Source organism: Cyprinus carpio, chromosome A4 (assembly GCF_018340385.1).
Source record: "Cyprinus carpio isolate SPL01 chromosome A4, ASM1834038v1, whole genome shotgun sequence".
In the NCBI taxonomy this organism is placed as follows: Eukaryota; Metazoa; Chordata; class Actinopteri; order Cypriniformes; family Cyprinidae; genus Cyprinus; species Cyprinus carpio.
Genome location: NC_056575.1, coordinates 5,446,245 through 5,466,040, shown reverse-complemented (window position 1 = coordinate 5,466,040; position 19,796 = coordinate 5,446,245). Strand labels below are relative to the sequence as shown.

Sequence of the window (19,796 nt, the reverse complement as noted above, 5' to 3'; positions counted from 1 at the left end):
AAACATCTCACTTTGGTTTATAACAGAGTTCTTGCTAACTATTCTAAAGCGTTCAGTGTTCGCTCTTTGAAGTTTATATAAACTGTTGTAATATCCAGACAAAAGCTGTCAGAGTCGGGCAAGCAGACAAACTCCTGAGGGGCTCCTGACAAAGATCGGCTCACTTCAGAAAGACTGCTCGAGCATTATTGCGTGTTGTGCCGCTGACACCAGCTAGGACCCCCAAAGCAGTTTCTATTAGTATTCACGGTCTGCTGTTTATCCCCAGGTTGCTCTGTTGGTTTCTCACAACTAGGCGACGCATCCAAACATGCGGACGTACTATTTCAGCACTGACACAGCCAAAGATATGGAGTCCTGGATGAAGGTTATGACTGATGCGGCTTTGGTCCACTCTGAGCCAACCAGAAGGTAAGAAAACATGCTCGGTTCACACTGAACCAATCGAAAGAAGCACACTCAAATCCCTTGTCATCTTCATCTGGTGAACCACTTCAGTGACATTTACAGCAGTTTACGTCAGTGTTTGTTTGTTTGTTCGTTCATTTTTACCAGGTTAGGAATTAATGCAAAAAAACAAAACAAAATAAGTTATTTATCATATAAAAAAATTAAACAAATATATGTAATGTAAATGATTTAAAAAGCAATAGTAAAATAACGGGGGGAAAAATCTGATCAGTAATAATGTCAGAAGCATGAATAAATATTTTTAAGGATATATATAATATAATATATTATGATTATCTAGACTATATATAGTATATATATATTATATAGATTATATATATATATAATATATATATATAATATAATAATATATAATATATATATATATATATATATTTTTTTGTTTTTTTTTTTTTTACTTAATTTTTTCCCAGGTTAAGAATCAGTTTCTAAAATTCAAAACAAAATACTGTAAGTAGTTGATAATATAAATCATCTTAAAACTAATAAATTAAAGGAAAAAATAACTGTGTTCTTTATGATCAGTAATGTCAACATTTTAATCCCTTTTTTTAATGTGTTTGTATATATATATATATTTTACTTATTAGTTTCCCAGGTTAAGAATTACGAAAAAGCTAAATGTAAGTATGAGTAGTTAATAATATGAAGATTTTAGAAGCATTAATAACAAAGATAAAATTACGTTTTTCCTTTGTAATCAGCGGTAATGTAAATTGATAAATACTTTTTTTCTTTTTATATATATATATATATATAGTATATATATATATATATATATATATATATATATATATTATTTTTTTTATTTATTTTATTTTTTTTTTGCTATGTTTTCCCAGGTTAATAATTAGTTTCAAGCAAAAGCAAAGCAAAATAATTAATTAATAATATAAATAACAGCAATGTTTTAAAATATAAAGAATTTACAAATAAAGTTGTTCTTTATGATCAGTAATAATGTTATTAAGAAGACTGAAATTCATTTTGTAAGTCAGAAGGTCTAAATTTTTTGAGAAACCACAGTACAATCATTACGACATGTCTTATTATGAATGCTTAACATTGATTGGTCCACACTGAGCCAATCAGAAACAATGAAATCCCAAAACATTATATATTGCACCATGGCTTTGTGGTTTATTTAGATAGATGTTGTTAGTTTGTCTTTGTTAAACTGCCTCAGCAAAAACTACTTCGTCACTTCAGCGTTTCCTGTTTACTCTTGGCACTCTTTATAACCCTGCTTTTTGAAGAAAGCTGTCGAGTTTCTGTCCCGAGAGACTCTCACGAGCACAGATTTCACAGCCTTTTAAGTGCAGAAGATGCATTTGAAACTCTGTGTGTGTTTCATTGCAGCTTTTAGCACAATCACAGATGCTGAAGAATTCTCTTCAGACTCAAACCCTTGCTGTTTTTTTGATTTGCTTTTACGGGCAACAGCATCACAGCTGGGATTGAAAATGAAATGCCAGCTCACTTTTCATAGAATCAAAGTGACGTTTATTAAAGAAGACACAAATGTTTGGTCAAAAAGAGCTTGTCCTTATTTAGTGTTTCAGGGGAGCTCAGTATGACACAGTTTAGTATGTGTAGTAAAGCTAATATTTTATATATATATATATATATTATACAATTAGAGCTGTTGAATAGCTTGTTTTTATTTCGTATGAAAAATCTGATATTCTCTCTTTCTTCTCTCACTCACTTGCTTTTCGTTCTTTCTCTTTCTGCAGGCTTGAGAAGGTAAAGGTTGACTCCTTCAGCCCTCAGGAGATGAACAACATGCTGAATCACAGAGTCCTGACCCGACCCGAGATCCAAAACAACGAGAGAAACCTTGAGACGCTCCGCCAGGAGGAGAGAAAGCAGAAAGAGAAAGACGGAGAGCGATATACCCTCCAGAGAGACGCCGACAGCTACGCTCTGCACAAAGACGCTCAGAGACTCGCTCTGCAGAAGGACGGAGACCGATACATGCTGCAGGCGGATGGAGAGAAATACGCCGTGCACAAAGACGGAGAGAAGTACCTGCTGCAGAAGGACGGGCAGAAGTACACATTACACAAAGATGGAGACAAGTTCATGCTTCAGAGGGAAGGCGAAAAATACGCTCCGCCCAAAGATGGCGAGAAGAACTTGCAAAAAGATGCAAGGTACCCTCTTGGAGACAAACACATGCAGCAGAAAGACCCAGAGAAACCCGTCCCACCACCAATGGACGCAGAGAAATACGGCTTCCAGAAAGAGGGCACTGTGGAGCGGCCGCTCACCAAGATCAACAGCATCAAACTCCAGCCGGCTCAAGCAGCGGCCATCGCTGCGGCCGTCTCATCCTCCAGACAGCTCCAGAGCGCAGCGGGATCCGGCCAGCACAAGCCACCCCAGGTCAACGGTTCTGGGGAACGAGGAGGAGACAGAAGCCCCGGAGACATGAACAATACGATGCCCCAGAGGACGACAGAACCAGAGCGATCCCTGAGCAGAACCAACTCCATGCAGCAGCTGGAGCAGTGGGTCCGCACGCAGCGCACACGGGCCCCGGACGACGTGATGACAAGGCCCCGGACGACGACACCAGGAGGTGAGTGCTTCATTTCAAGAAAAAAAGTGTGTGTGTGTGTGTGTGCGTGTAAAATTTCATTAATGCACTATTTTTTTTTTCACTATTGTTTGTGTGTGTAGTTATGATGATCCCATGAGAGACTAGCTTGTGTGTGACTGTAGACTACACAATAAATATCACAAACTTCACATTATAAACTACAAACTTTAAAAACCAAATCTGATTCATGATATGCAATACACATTTTACATTGTATGCACATTACAGACTACACAATATCTATTTTACAAACTACTTGCATATCAAACTACACAGTACACACTTTAAAAACTTTACAAACTATATATATATATATATATATAGATATATATATATTATATATATATATATATATATATATATATATATATATATATATATCTGTGTATATATATTTAACATTTTATACATTAAAACATCTTGCATTATAAAGTACACAGTAAACACTTTACAAACTTTATATAACATTTTACACATTAAAACTATTACAAATTATGCATTGTAAACTTTACAAAACCTATATATAAAATTTTTGCACATTAAAAGTAACTTGCGCTACACACTTTACAAATCAAAATTTCAAATTATACATTTTAAATGCTACAATCTACACAAATATAAATGCACAATATAAACTTTATAATTCCTGCTTGTCAAGCTAAACATAAACACATTACAAATCACACAGTACACACTTTTTAAACCAAATATATTTAACCATGCAAATATTTTACAATCCTTGCGTGCTTGCAAACTCACATTAAACTATGCATTTTATGAAAAAGACTTTACAAAATATAACACATCAAGCACTAAAGTGTTGCTTATATAATTTGCTTTGCAAACTACGAACATTACAAAACTGACACAGTATGCATTTTATGATTTAAATAAGGCAGTTAACTTACAAAACTACACAATATTAAGCCACAAATATATACTTTAGATATAAAACGCATTTGCAAATTATACAATTCCCGCTTTACATACTACTTAAGTTGTAAATGACACAGTGCACACAGTTGTCAAATTACAAAGATACGCTTTAAGTTGTAAAAAACTACATTTACAGTACACACGATACGCTACTCACAGTTTGTAAAAAGCATGTATGTGTAGTTTGTAGGGGTTGTTTGAGTAATTCTATTGTAGCTTTTAGCGTATATATGTGTATCAGTTTGTAAATGTTTAGTTTGTAAAATGATTGTGTAGTTTGTAAAGTAGTGATATATGCTTCTCAAACTAAACACATTACAACTATACTTAATGTACTTTACTAGCTGTACTATATGTACTTTGCAAACTACTTTCTGAGTGCATATATAGTTGTATTTTTTGTACACTCTGTCTATTCTGTCAGAAAGCAAACTAGACGAATGCACTGGATTCATGCATCATTCTGTCTGTCTGAGTTTCTGAGGCATCAGGCTTCTGACAGCAGTGCAAGAGAGTTTCTCTCCCACTCTCCAGCGTCTGCGGGAGCTCTTTATCATGACCCAACAGATGATTTTACCTCTGCCCCGTCTCGTGGTGGGAGCCGCGGACTGCTGTCAGGTGCCATCCTCCTCCGTTTAGCCGCGCAGCCGCGATGTAGGGAGGACATGTGTTTGCTTTGCTTGTCTCGTCCTCTCTCCTCTGATGAATAAGTCATGGAGGTTTGTGCTCGAGCACCACAAAAATTTGTCTCAAAGTGGATCAGAGTTGCTGTCAGTGCAGGAAGAGGAACAGGAGGCGAGCGAGGAGAGAAAAGGGCGCCGTGTGTTCGTGTTAAGATGCTGATTATCAAAAGGCATTGTTGAAGCGTGGTCTCTGCTCTGCCTACATCCCCTTCAGAAACTATCATCAATCTTTGTTGCAATTCCTGCACATATTGCTGTTCTTGCTTAGGCTGCTGTCAGGCTCGTTTTTGACAGTTCTTGCATATGCACGTCAAAAACTTTCTTTCCAGGCTCATAGCACATCGTGTGATTCTCGTGCCACAATCTGTGCATTTATTTATATTTATTTAAAAGTGAATTTTAAGCTATTTGGTTTTACGAAAACATTGCTCAAGGTTCAAGATGCAATTGTGAATGCTGCAAACCCAAGCGAAAATTCATTCATGTTTGTTATCAAACTCATTTAATTTTAGATGAGAAAAGTTTGAGTCAGATGTCACAGTTAATTTTGTCAGTGGAATTACTTTAAAAAAGATTTTTTGACAGGGTTTTTGGATTTCAATCAATGATAACCAAACGTGAAATGATGATTAAATGATTTTAATTATTATTGATTCTGATTAAACTATGATAAATTTAACCTCTTCACAATATTAAACAAAAACAAAGAAAATTTGAATGTATTAGTATTGAATGTTGTATTTAGTGTAATAAATATTTTGTTTTTTTTAATCCAGGTTTCACTTAATATTTTTAAATATAGTATAATCTTTATTGTGATAGTAAATATAATAATCTAAATGTTTTTAGTTTGTTGTTAAAATAATTTTTAATGGTGTATTTAGTTCATTACATCTTAAAGCATGTTTCAATTAATATTTTTAAATGCATATTTGTATTGTAATATTTTTCAAAAGTTTGTAAAAAAATAATTATTTTTCAGTGTTGCATTTAGTTCAGTAAATGTTTTGTCATGCATGTTTTAATTAATATTTAAATCAATCATAATTTAAATATTTTAATTGTAAATTGTGTTAAAAAAAGTAGTTTTCAATGTTCTGTTTAGCTTGAAAAAATATTTAGTTTAATGCTTGTTTCAATTAATATTTTTAAATCTATTTTAGTATTTCTTATAATATTGAAAAAATGTTTTAACTTTTTATTATTATTATTATTATTTTTTACCTTACATATTTTTGTCATTTTGCACATTGTCAACTAAAATGTTATTTATGGTTACTAAAATGATATGCCGTTTTAGGGTAAAACAGACTTAAATAATTTTGATATTAAATATTGACTTAATTTAGAAGTTATTTTTATTTTTAAAACAGGTGCCATTATATGGAAATAGGAAGTTTCCTGTTCAACTGGCGCAGTGGACGTTTCCAGTGCTGGCAGTTTTTTTGATTATAATGAAAGTGATTATATATCAATACTCCTAGATCGTTGTGTGTTCAATTAAATAAGCTGAGCGAAACTAACTGCTGTAAAATAAGATTAAATTAAGTTGATGTTGCCAATAGCCTACAACGTGGTAGATAATTGAGCTGGTTTTCTGCCTCCAGCCAACATCGTTTGGAGCTTCTCGTGTTCAGCAAATAGAGACATGTCTTTTGTTGTTGTGCATTTTGGCATTTGGAGCTCTTTATTGATTTCTGCTCTCAGTACAAGGATGCGCATGCCAAAAGAGTAGCGCTCGTAACTCTCAGAACGGTCTTCAGAAAGTGTCCTGGCACACATGTGTCTTCCCATCTGTTATCCTGCGTTTCCTGTTGCTGATGCGTGTATGCGGTAATTATTTCTGAGCGATCGGCAGATGACGAGTGATGAAAAATTAGATCAGCCGGAGCGAAAGGTGAAAGCTTTTGTGCGGTGACGAGTACAAGCACGACACTTTTATCATATGCTAATGAGTCAGTGTTTAATTATCGCCTGCAGCTCAACAGGATATCGTCACGAAGTCAAAGCCGGGGCTTATGTAGCATGATTGTATTATAAAACTCTCTTATTCAAGTGGAGCTGTTTTGTATATTGTTGTCCTTTCTGTGACGCCAATTTCTTTGTCTTCAGGCATTACGTCCTACCAAACATTGCCAACGAGCATAAATAATATTTAAATTAATATAGAATTCATCAATATATAATTTAATGTCTAAATATATAAATGAATATAGGATTCACTAAACTCAAATTCACTAGCACATTCACACAGCAAATGTTATTTATTCACAGCAATTAATAACATTTTAAAATCTACTCCCATAGAAAACAATTATTTTAAATTTTAAAAAAAATGTGTTTTTTAACATTTTACAATATTACTGTTTTTACCGTTTTTTGGATCAAATAAATGCAGCCTTGGAGAGACTTTTTTCCCCCAAAAAAATGAAAAATGTTACTGACCCCAAATGTTTTTACCATAATCAATTTTATTTATATATATATGTATGTATGTATGTATGTGTGTGTATATATATATATATATATAATTATTATTATTATTATTTATTTATTTATTTTTTCCATTTTATTTTAAAAAAATTTTTTAATTCAATTAAAATTTTTCTGGATTCCAGTTTTTCATGGTTGAATTTTTCTGATCTCTGTTTTAGTGGTTTAAATTAAACTTTAGTTATTAAAAAAGCATGTCTAATTTATTAAAATCATAAAACATACACAATTTAACAACAATTTATTAAGTTTCACAAAAATTTAATTTTTAGCGCCCTATGAAATGTTGAATTTTTCTTATAATTATTTAAAAAACATATAATTAAGTAAATTCATAAAAACTTAGATTATTATTTTTTTTATTATAATAGGGCCCTATAAAATTTATTTTTCTCCAGACATTGTGTTGTCTTAATTTTTCTTGAAAATTTTTTATTTTAAAACATTTATTTATTTTTTTTTTTTTTTAATATTATGAAATTTGATTTTTTTGTTTTTCAAGTTTTTTTATGTGGAGTTTGTTTCGTTGATTTCGTTGTCTTCCAGCATTACGTCCTACCAAACGTTGCCGAGGAACATGCCGAGCCATCGTGCGCAGATCGTCCCGCGCTATCCCGAGGGCTACCGGACGCTCCCGCGTAACATGCTGCGGCCGGACAGCATCTGCAGCGTGTCGGGGTCGATGTACGACGGGTGTATGAGGGAGCTGCGCCCAGAAGCGCCGCTCCATACGGGACGACACCATGTGGCAGCTGTACGAGTGGCAGCAGAGGCAGGGCGCGACGGTCTGTACGGGGATACGGGACGCTGCCCGCCCCAAAACCATGGGGCCCAGATCGCCGAGTCCCATCCCCACATCCCCTTCCCACGTAGGTTCTCTGCCGCGTCGCAGGGGTACCACACCTTCTCCCCCTAATCGGCCCCTCAACCCGGATTCCCGCTCTGAAGTTACCTCTCCGGTGTAATTTCGTGTGGGACGTGACGATGGTTGAACGCCGCCATCGGCCGCACCTCTCGAAGGTAAAGAGTCACTCAGGGTTCCCACAGTATGGACAAACTGGGAATAGAAGGTCAAATAATTAGCATTTCCAAGTCTGGAAAAAATAAAAAAAACAACAGTTTTAGTAGTTAGTGGTACTAAGCGCTGCCAGGTTTCAGCCATTTTTTTAAATATATATATTTAAATTAATTAATAATATATAAATAGTATATAAATCATTTTAATGTATACATGTATAATAAAGCTATATAATAAATATTTATAATGTATCTATTAACAACATAATATATAAATGAACAGAAATTTGTAAATCTATACATTAGAGAATAATTAACTAAAATCAGTTTCATTAAAATGTTTTACATTTTTTGTACATATTTAAATGAAATATATATAAATGTTTTTATATACGGTTATAAATCTAGAGATATAAACTTATTCTATAATGAACTGGAGTTAATAAATGTAGTTGAATAAAAAATGATTCACTAAAATCTAATTATATAAAAAGTCAGTTTTTGACATCACAGCAATAAATAAACATTTTGTAATATATTAAAATAGAAAACAGTTATTTATAAATTGTAATATTTCACAATAATACTGTTTTTGCGTGTATGAATCAAATAAATGCAGCCCCTTGGATCCTGTATTATTGCACCAATTTTTCTTTTTTGTTTTTTTTAGTCCCTAGGTGAAAATGTTCTTTAAATGTATTAAATATTTTGTCAATATTTAATTTTATACTCATTACTTTTAGTCCATTTTACTCTAAAAATATCTCCTATCATTTAGTCAACCAAAATATACATTTTAGTTGACAGTATATTGATATTTCCAATAATGCTAATAATAATTATAAAATGCAATAATCATGCTCAACTGAAAATGTGTGAACCCTGCATTTATATCTATATCAATTTTCTATTCATTTATAGTCTTTTATATCAGAATCTTGCTCACTGATGTTTTTCGGTGACACAATAGTTGTTGTTTTTTTTTATCAGAATCTTGCTCAAATTACCAGATCACACATAAATGACCGAGCGGTTAGGTTAATGCACTCTCCAGCAGAACGGTCCTGATGATGGCTATTGTCCAATATGTGTCTCTCTCTCTCTCTCTCTCTCTCTGTCAGTTTTCCTATCCTGCCGAGCGCAGGGCTGTTCCTCCCGCACAGAGCATCACTGCACAGTCTCTACAAGGCAAAACGGTATACGCTTCCCTCTTCTCCCCCCACCACGTCCTCTGTGAAACTTTGCTTTCCTGTCAAACTATTTGCATTTTTCAGTGCAAGCCACCAAGGATTCGTTTTGAGGCTTTGGCTTGCAAATTCCGCAAAATATTTTACATGCTGCTCATTTAAAGTCAACATGAAATCAAAAATGGCCATATTTACTTTCATAACACATGCTTCTGGTCTACTCGTGCACGAGTGCATCTTATTCCAAAGGTAAAAAAATGGTCGTTATGGTTAAAATATGTGACCCTGGAGCACAAAACCAGTCTTAAGTCTCTGGGGTATATTTGTAGCAATAGCCATAAAAACATTGTATGGGTCAAAATGATCGATTTTTCTTTCATGCCAAAAATCATTAGGATATTAATTAAGATCATGTTCCATGAAGATATTTAGTAAATTTCCTACCGTAAATATATCAAAACTTCATTTTGATTAGTATATGCATTGCTTACAATTCATTTGGACATGTTTTAAGGAGATTTTCTCAGTATTTTGATTTTTTTGCACCCTCAGTTTCCAGATTTTCAAATAGTTGTATCTCAGCCAAATATTGTACGATACCTAACAAACCACACATCCAATGGAAGCTTATTTATTTAGCTTTCAGATTATATATTTAAATCTCAATTTAGACTGGGTTTTGTGGTCCAGGGTCCCATATGGTTTCACATGAAAATCTAGTATGTTTTAGAAAGTACAGTAAGTTGCAAATGTGATTGTCATGTTGACTTAAAGGTAAACGTTTTTATGTTGCAGCAGTGAAGGTTATTTTCTAGCTGTAGGTCTTGAATGAAACAGCTCTGACCCGAGAGAATGAGTGTTTGTGTGTGTTTGTTGTTGGTGTGTGTGTGTGTGTGTGTGTGTGTTTTATTTGGACAGGAGAAGCGCCTAATAACCATAAGCTCTACTTAAAACTATTATTATAATTCTCCTTACTTGACGTTCCAGGTTTGGGGGAGTCTAAAGCACGCAGTTTTGCTGTTATAATAGCTTATTCATGTTACAAGGCGTTCAGAAATCATCTGCAGTGTGATTTCAGGCAGAGAGCACTTTAATGAAAAAGCCTGCGGTCACTTGATGAATTATTAATAGAGCTCCTCCATATGTGTTTTACCTCATCATCGCTGGGCAGCTGCTTTCGGTGCAGTGCAGGAAATTCAGTTTAGCACCTAGCACCTTTGTTTTAGATAAAAGCCTCGTGGAGAGTTTTTATGATCTTTCTTTTTCGTGACATTAATTCTTTTATTTGGATGAAATGACAAGATGAAATGACAAACCTAAGATAATGTCGATCCCAGGGTTATTTTCTTCAGATGTCTCTTCATTGGATAGCAGAACAAGTTTTTAAGGATAAGTTGGCATAAACCTGGGATTGTCCTTTCTTAAAAGCACATTTCAACTTAATTCAGCTGTTCTTTCTGGAAAATCCAGCTTGTACTTGTAGTTTCTAGCTCAAGAACCTGGTTGTTCATGGTTATTTGACTAGTTTTATGCAACTTAGGTAATTAATCATGTTGATTAGATTTACATGTGTATGTCAGTCTATCCTTGAAAATATTTTATGCTACAAATTTCATTCCTATTTATTTTACAGATTTTCTACTCACTACAAGCAGTGTCATTTTAGTGTTCATTATTCTGTTCTAATTAATATTTGGATTGACATTAATTGGTTGTGCTTAATTATAATGAATGTTGGTGTATATACAGGTACATATACATTTCTAGTTATTTGTTTACAGATTTTTTTATGTCTATTATTTATTCCTGCTATTTATTTAGTATAGTATATATAGTATTTATTATTATTTTAAATAGTTTTTTGTTAGTTTTAGCTATTTGATGTGCTTGTTTTCCATTTTTCAAAAGCAAAATTTAAACTTAAACCTAAACGTAAACTTGTATACTATCTGTAGTATTTATTATTATTTTTAAAATAATAGTTTTAGGTTTATATTTTGTTTATAATTTGTGTAGTTATTTGTGTGTATGGTGTGTGTGTCTATAGGTATGTATGTATGTATGTTATGTATGTTTGTTGTATATATAATTTCCACATTATTTATTTACAGATTTTTTTAATTCATATTATTTATACTACTGTAGTATTTATTCAATATTTAGAATTAGCTTTTATTTTTTATATGTTTTCATTTGAAGCTTTTATTAATTTGTTGTGGCTTAATGACAGTAGATGTATGTTTGTATCATACATATACTTCTAGTTGCCTTTAACAGAGTTTCTTTTTTTACTCCCTGTTATTTATAAAAACTATTTATTTAGTGTAAGTATTAAATAGATCAGTAGATAGTATCAGTAAAGCACATTTTAAACTTAAACTTAAACCCATACTTAAACTTCTATTTCCTCCTTATTATCATTTTAAAATAAACATTCGATTATATATGTATGGGTTTGTATTGTATATATATAATTTCCCAAAGATTTCTTATTCATTATTATTTTATTCTATTATGCGTATTGATATAGTATTGAATTAACTTTTATTTTTTGTATACAGTATATATTTTTTCTATTTTACGTTTTAGATGTTCAAGTTTTTCTTCATTTAGGTTGATTTTCCATTCTTAAGAAAGAATATGAAAAGGGAGAAATTTCAAACCAGAAAATTCAACAGCAGCCTGGTTATTCAATGGTTGCTAAAACTAAAAACACATGATGCAGATCTTAGCTGGAGCTGCTAGAGCTGCTTAATCAGTGTACATGTAGAGTATCTATCCAGGAGGGGGAAGTTTGTGTGGGGGTGTGTGTAGGAGTCTATCAGTCCACACCAGGGCTTCTTGCAGTGGCAGGGAAGCGAGTCACATCGTCAACTCAACTGCACATCCTCTTTATCACCCTAAACATGGCGCCTGTTATTTTCCACCCCACCCAGTAACCCCCGTCACACTAAACGCTGCTCCTGTCGCGGGGGGGCGGGGCGTGCTGCAGCCAGAGGAACTGACCTAGGGTTTTGTGCTGCTGCTCATCAAACTCCGGCAGCAGGCCAGCAGGTCCGAGCTCTCAAACAGCCTCCGTGGCGGCATCACCCGCTCGAAACCAGCTGAATGCATAGCTAACCTGGATGCCGCCAAGCCAAAAGGTCACCAAGCCCACACGCCATCGATAACCTATCAGCCTGTGCCATCGCTAGAGTAAGCATGGATAGCTGTGAAGTTCCACACCGTCCAAACCCGTTCACCCACAACACCACGCCGCGCTCATAGTGTGCCGGTCCACGTTGGTGGTTCCCATTGCTTGTCCGCATGCGTTGTGGAGTGGATGATGTCTCAATGAAGTAGGTGGAAAGGGCCAGCTTTAGTGCTCACCAGCTGTCAAAAGTTTGCATAATTAAGGATTTTAATAAGTTTTTGAAAGACGGAACTGGAGGAGCTCACCATGAGCTGCATTTACTTATTAAAAATAAATAAAAACAGTCGATATTGGGCTGAATATTTTTATTTTTTACCATTTAAAAGCAAAGTTTTCATATGTGGGATATGCATAGACAAAGAAATTTATTCCGAGTAGATCAACATCTGAATCTATTCAGCATCAATCAGTGGCACATGGATCGAGCACGGAAATCCTGCTCAGAAATTTTGATTATTATCAATGTGAAAAACAGATGCGCTGCTTCATTATCGTGCGGTAAACCTGATACACTACCATGTCAAAAGTTTAAAAAAACAACAACAGGAGGCTTTAAATTGATCAAAAGTGACAAGAGATACATTCAAATGAAGAGGTTTCTTTATATTCGTCAAAGTGCATTTATAACAGTTTCCACAAAATATAAAAGGAAAGCAGCAAAAAAACTGTTTTGAACACTGATAATAATAAGAACAGGTATAATAATTGAGCAGCAACCGCAGATATTGCGAAGGATCATGTTGACCTGAAGAAGAGATGCTGGAAATTCAGCCGCGAAGCACAGGAAATAAATTAGCACTTAAAACAGAATTCACATAGAAAACACCTTATTTTAATCTGTAATAATGTGTCATAATTTTACTGTATTGTTGATCAACTATATGAATCCTTGCTGAGCCTTCATTCTAGAACTCATGAAAATATTTTCCAAACTTTGGGGACTTGCCTTGCCACTACACACGAGCAAATCCCTCCAGTCCTGTAGGTGGATCATGTTTTTGGCGGCTGCTGCAGCATCTGTCGCAGTTTGAGGAACATGATCAGCAGAAGTCCTGCGTCTGTTTGCAGTCCTCTCGGTGTTTTCTTTGTGTGTCCGTTTATGTGCAGGAGCTTTGTTTGATTTTGCTCTTCGGCTCTTGCCTTTGTCTAGCTCATAAAAGTGCATGCTCAGCTTGAGGAAGAACGTGGAGTTTGCAGTTTGTTCGTTTGCTCTGAAGCCTACGTCTCTGGGATTTTTTTCACTGCTCTCCTTCCTCGGCTTTTTCTTGCCGTCTCTAGCGGTGAAATCCTTTCCCATCCACCTACAGAGGAATTTGTTGTACTTGGACAGCAGGTGAGGGCCTCTTTCCTTTTTCTCACTGCCTCTCACTTGCTGTCTGTCCCTCTCTCTCTCCCTGTCTTATTTCTTGGCTACTGTACTTTTATTGTACAACAGCTCAACCTCCAGGTTCCTCGTTCTCTGGCCCTCGGTGCTCCGCTGCAGATCTTAGTTCTGGTTGTGAATGCAGATAGTCTCTAAAATAGCAGTTCATTGAAAGATTTTAATCAAACATGTATTGTTAGTTGGTCAGGCTTAATTCTCAGTGGTAGCCTGCTGTGAACGTTTTGTATTTTTCGTATATTATTAAAATTGTCAAATGATTTTTTTTTTTTTTAGTAATTTCATGAAAATTATGTTTTTTTGTTTTAGACTGTGGTGTAGTTTGAAGTTTTTCCTGCTCTTCTCATGTATTAATATTTATTAATATACTATTGTAATATTATTTTTAATTATCGTCTAGCACATCCCAGTGAGACTGTATCTCAGATTAAACATCATAGTGGACATTTAGATGTTTTAAGCTCGGGGTAGGATTCTGCTTTTTCCTCCAGTGCTCTATCTTTTTGAAAAGGGCAACTCAGAATAACATTATCCAGCAAATGTTCTTCACTTTCTTTGGCAGGAACCATTTATTGTCTTTTTATGTTGTTTTGCATTATTGAGGCGCACACAGTCATTATTCTGGACTAGCGAGCGAGAAAGCAACGCCACGAGTATGCAGACATGTGATATTTGTGAAAGGGTCAGAAGCTGTAAAAACACAGTGCTTTGATACTTGGCTGTTACTCCTCCTCCTCCTCATGCACTAGATGAAGGAGAATGAGCCAATAATCTTCATGATTCACACTATGATTGAGAACTCGGCAGTAAGGCCGCAGCTGTACCAACAAGTAAGGTCTTGGAACACACGGTTATGCTCCTCCCCCTCTCGTGTCATTGGCCCCCGCCTCTTTGTGAAGCTCCACCCCCTCACTGCCCCCCATCCTGTTGTCGGTTTCGTTCCAGCACATTCCCATTGGTGTTCCCTTGTTGTTGTGTGTTGTTGTTTTCCTGTTGAAAGTTGAGCTGGTATTGGCATGGCTTGAAGGTTTCGTGCGAGTCCAGCTGCTGGTGCTAATGTGCGTTCATTAGCAATGGCTTCAATCCATCCGCGCCGGCTTTCATGTGTTAGAAGCGCAGACTCCAGTGTGTGACTGGAGCCCAGTTTGATTCTGAAGGCTTTTGACCTCAAAGGAAAAGCATTTGATGGGTTTATCAGCTTTAAGGCCAGTTCACATCACAAGACGATAACTGTAAGTATAGTTTTAACAATCAAAACAACAAAAGGTTATCTGTTATTGGTGTGGAATGGGTCAAAGTTGAAGTGTAAAGTGCTTATGACTTGATTGGATTGTAATGTTACAAGTGGAAACTATAATAAAATGATGAGCTAAATAATCCCAGTGTCATAAGCACAAAATGTAGTTTTAATTAAAAAAATATGCCAGTCAGTTTTCATTACTTATAAGAAATATTCATGGCCAATAAAGTCTTCATAATTTAACTTAATTAAAAGAATTTGTATTTTGTATGTAAATTTATTATTAGTATTGCTTTGGTTAATACTTTAAATTACATTTAAAATAAGACTTTATTGTGGCTTTTTTTAAATTGTACTTTATATTTTGTGCTGATGACAATGGGATTTTTCACGTTTTTTTATTATAATTTCACTCACGCGAATCATATATGAGATAGAAAAGCAAAGATTTTGTAGATAGATATGTTTCGTGTATTGTTGCTTAATGTAAGGAATATTCCTGAACAAATGTGGAACTAAAAAAAAAAAATATATATATATATATATATATATATATATATATATATATATATATATACAACTTTTTAAAATAAAAATTAGTTGAAGTAATGCAGTTTGTGATTGATAAGTAGTGTGAGTTGCTTACATCAGAGTGTAATTTCTTGTATTTTGTGTATGTAGTAATTAATATTAGGTGCTTAAAAATTAAGACTTTATTGGCCATTTTTTTTTTTAACCAACCACATGAAAACTGTATTTTCATTCATTGTTTTTATTAAAACTATATTTTTGTGCTTATAACAATGGGATTATTTCACTTATTATTTTATTATAGTTTCACTGGCATCATCATATATGATCCAAAAAGTAGATTTTATACATAATATATTCATATTTTGTACATTTTTTTTTTTTTTGTTTTAATTGGATATTCCAATGCTCTGAAGAAAATTCCACAAAATTTCAGATCAGATATTAACTAGAAAACATCAAGATTTTCTACATAAAATATTTAGATATGAACTTTTTTTTTTGCTAAATGTATTTATTTTTGTAGCTTAATGGGAAGATTATTCCATAAATGCACTGAAAATTCCAAACATGTAATTATTCTCAAGTTATAAAATTCTCCAAAGCATACATTAGCAGAGTAGAATAACATCTGTGGACTTGAACTTGAAACATGGTGTGTATTGATCATGTTTATTTTGTGCTGTAACTAGTAAAGAGGAAGAGATGTTGGGTTCACGTGCCAGCGATCTGTCACCACACATTAAAGAGACACAAAACTGTATTTATTGTTTGAATTTCTTAAAAAAATGACTACATTTTGAAAGGCTGAGACTTTGTTTCATTCAGAAGTCTGCTCATTGTCTTGTCTGTCAGAGCGTGGTTGTACAGCGATGTATTTTTCACTAGCGTCAGAGAGCATGATGTGTGGCTTGTCAGGCGTAGCAGAAAACTAATTAAGAGTAATTAAGAGGACGGGTCTTTGCGAAAGGTCTTCTTAAGTCGACATAGTTGAGATTTCTCCTCAGATCTCCGGCAGGAGCTTCCCTCCCCTGCACGCTGCTGTGAACTCTCAGAAATCTGAGATTCCCCCGTGTCCAGCGGGCCTGTGACTGCAAGCAGACCACACCTCCTGAAACCTGCTGCACCAGAAAACTAACCTCCAGATCCTTTTCATTTTACACAAAACATGGGTGTGTTTGGATTGCATTAAACTCTGTGTTTGTGTCGCTCTGAGATCTCCCACAGCAGATGTTGTGGACCTGTGCGACACCTGGCTGTTTTTTTTCTGTTTTTAACACACCAGATGGTGCTGAAGCAGCTTTATTTCCGTGATGAGATGATTCATATCTACATAAACTCATCCGGCTGCAGAAAAGCGTGAATGTGTGTGTATGTTGTGTGTGTGCACTGCAGAAAAAAGTGATTTTCTTACTCAGTGTTTTCCTAAACGTCCTTAAATCAATATACATTTACTTAAAAGATATTAAGTCTTAAAAAATAGTTTCACACAAAAAATATCTGTAACCCTTAACTTGAAGCCTAATGGCTTGAAGCCTATATTGGTTTTTTTTTTTTTTTTTTTTTTTTTTGGTGCTTACATCTGTGTAATTTTTTAGATTTTTATTTTTTTTTTGTTTTTTTGCATTTTTATTTTTTTATTTTATTGTGTTGAATATTCCATAAATGCACTTAAAAAAGGAAACAAGAAAATCACACAGAAATCACTAGTAAATTTATTTAAAACCTCTCTATATAATATATAAATAAGACCTTAAGTTAAATTTAAATTAATATTTTTTACCAGCCATCATTTTTTTCTTTTTAAAGAAAACAAGAAAATCAAAATATTTTGTGCATATGAGATGGGGTTATTTATTTTATTTTATTTTACTTTACTTATTACTTATTTTTCGCCCAAATTCTTGTATAATTAATCTACATGCCATTTTTACAAACTCAGATTCGTTGAAATTGAAATTGAATTATTTTCACTTAGAAATTGCTAGTAAATTTACTTGAAGCCTTTGTATATGATGCATTATAAAAGTAATGGATTAAATATGCCTTGTAAAATACCTTATAATGCATTGTCTTGTGAATAATTATAACCACAGTTATACTAAATTATATTTCGTTCTATTAATTGTTACACTTTTAGAAAGAATGCATTAAAACACCACGGCAAACAATAATTTCAGGTTATAATGAGGAATCTGCAAATATTATTGTGCATTTTTAACTTTTTTACAATTGTTTATGAAAATATATAATGCATTATAACTTGTACATTGTGAATACCTTTATAATGCATTATGCAAAAAGCCTTCATTCAAGTGAGAGATGTTACAAAATATCATAAATGGGGTGAGAAAAAAAATAAAAAGCAATTCAAAAGGGAAAACATTTATTTTTCTAGCGCCATTGGCAGATATTTTTGTGATAATGTAAGCGATAACCTACTACTTAATTTTGACACAAAATGTTGAAGTATAATCTGTCATTTGCTTCTCAGGTATTAAATGTATTTTTGGTTCAAGAGTATGTTTAGATGTTTGCACTGGAAAAGCTTCGACAAAAATACTGAGAGCAAAGAAAGGAGTCATTTTTCAGCAGTGTGGACCGGTATGTGGTAAAACATCCAAATCAGACTTTCCCATTTACTTACTGGCTTCCTCCGAGGCTGTTTTGGATGGAGTTTGCATGTTTTCATGTGGATTGTTTGGTTTAGGTGTCCGATCCAGTGCTTTTTGTATGCAGTGTGACTGTATATAAAAGATCCCTGTTGCACAGCGCCATGCATTTTATACTACACCGGATTTACTGAATCACTGTTGCAAAAAAGTTCCTTATTTAAAGAAGTTTCAATTATTTTCCTTTATCTGACAGCATTATTGATGAGTAAAGTTGCATGTTCAGCTGTAGTAAATCAGCTGCACACAGACTCATAATGGCTTGCTCCATTGCTTCATGCACAGAGTCTCAAGAAGCAGTCTAGAAGCGATGAATTTATATAATGCATATCATATCTGGTATTATTTCCTTTGATTTTGCTTAGTGGGTCTGAAGAGAGTACAGAGAAAACACCTACTTATTCAGACCCGAGGAGCTGGACATTGATGTAAGCTGACTCTCGTACTGTAAACTGACTGTTGCTATGATTGTATGATTACTTTGTGACAATTATTATTTGAGGTTGTGCTTCTGTTAAACATTCATAACAATATAGTATACAAAAAACAGTTATATAGAGCAATTTATACACTTCATGGAGGCATGAAGTATCAAACATAAATGATTTAAAAATTTGCAAATGATTAAACCACTTTTCAGCCAAATGGGCAAATATAAAATAAGAATGTTTAAAAATTATCATTTAGATTAAAACATTAAATTCTGTATTCATATTTAAAAATGTAGTTATTTGCAAAGAGGGAATAAAATCTTTTTTATAAATGCAACTTTTAATTGATCAAATTTAAAAAGCATTTGTGTTTGCTTTTCTTGACCATTCAATTCAACTCCTTTTTTTTTTTTATATCTTTGCCAGATGAGTTAAAAATGCTGTTGAATAATTTAAAGATTTATTATAGAATGTTAGTGGATGATCATTCATTCGTTAAGCTGAGTATGAGCAACTTTTTGAATGCATGAATAGAGATGAATATGGACTAAATATGTGGAAATCATAAAAAAACCTTTACAAAAGACTAAGTGCAAACTAAGAGTAAAATACTGCTCTGTGTACATCATTTAAAGCCTTTTAGGTATGCTGAAAGCATTTTACACCATTATTCCATATAATTGGTATTGGAAGTCGTCTTTACATTTTGATTGTTTTCATATGACAATTGTGGGAAGGAAAAGAATGGTATTTTATTTTTTATTTTATTTATTTTTTATTTTATTATTTTTCTTTATTTATTTTTGTTTATTTTTTTTTTTTTATTTTTACAGTTCTTGTATGGTATGTACATGCTGTTTTTCAAGAACTACCTGGAGATATTTGTACATATAAAACATATTGATATGCATTGGCTTAAAAAGAATTCAGTTGAATAGATCTGACCGTTGCAGGAG

The 19,796-nt window shown here is 33.8% G+C and overlaps 1 pseudogene; it reads left to right on the top strand.

Annotated features, from left to right (window-relative positions):
* The window catches only part of LOC109094828, a 53,362-nt pseudogene that overhangs the window by 15,088 nt on the left and 18,478 nt on the right, over positions 1 to 19,796 (top strand).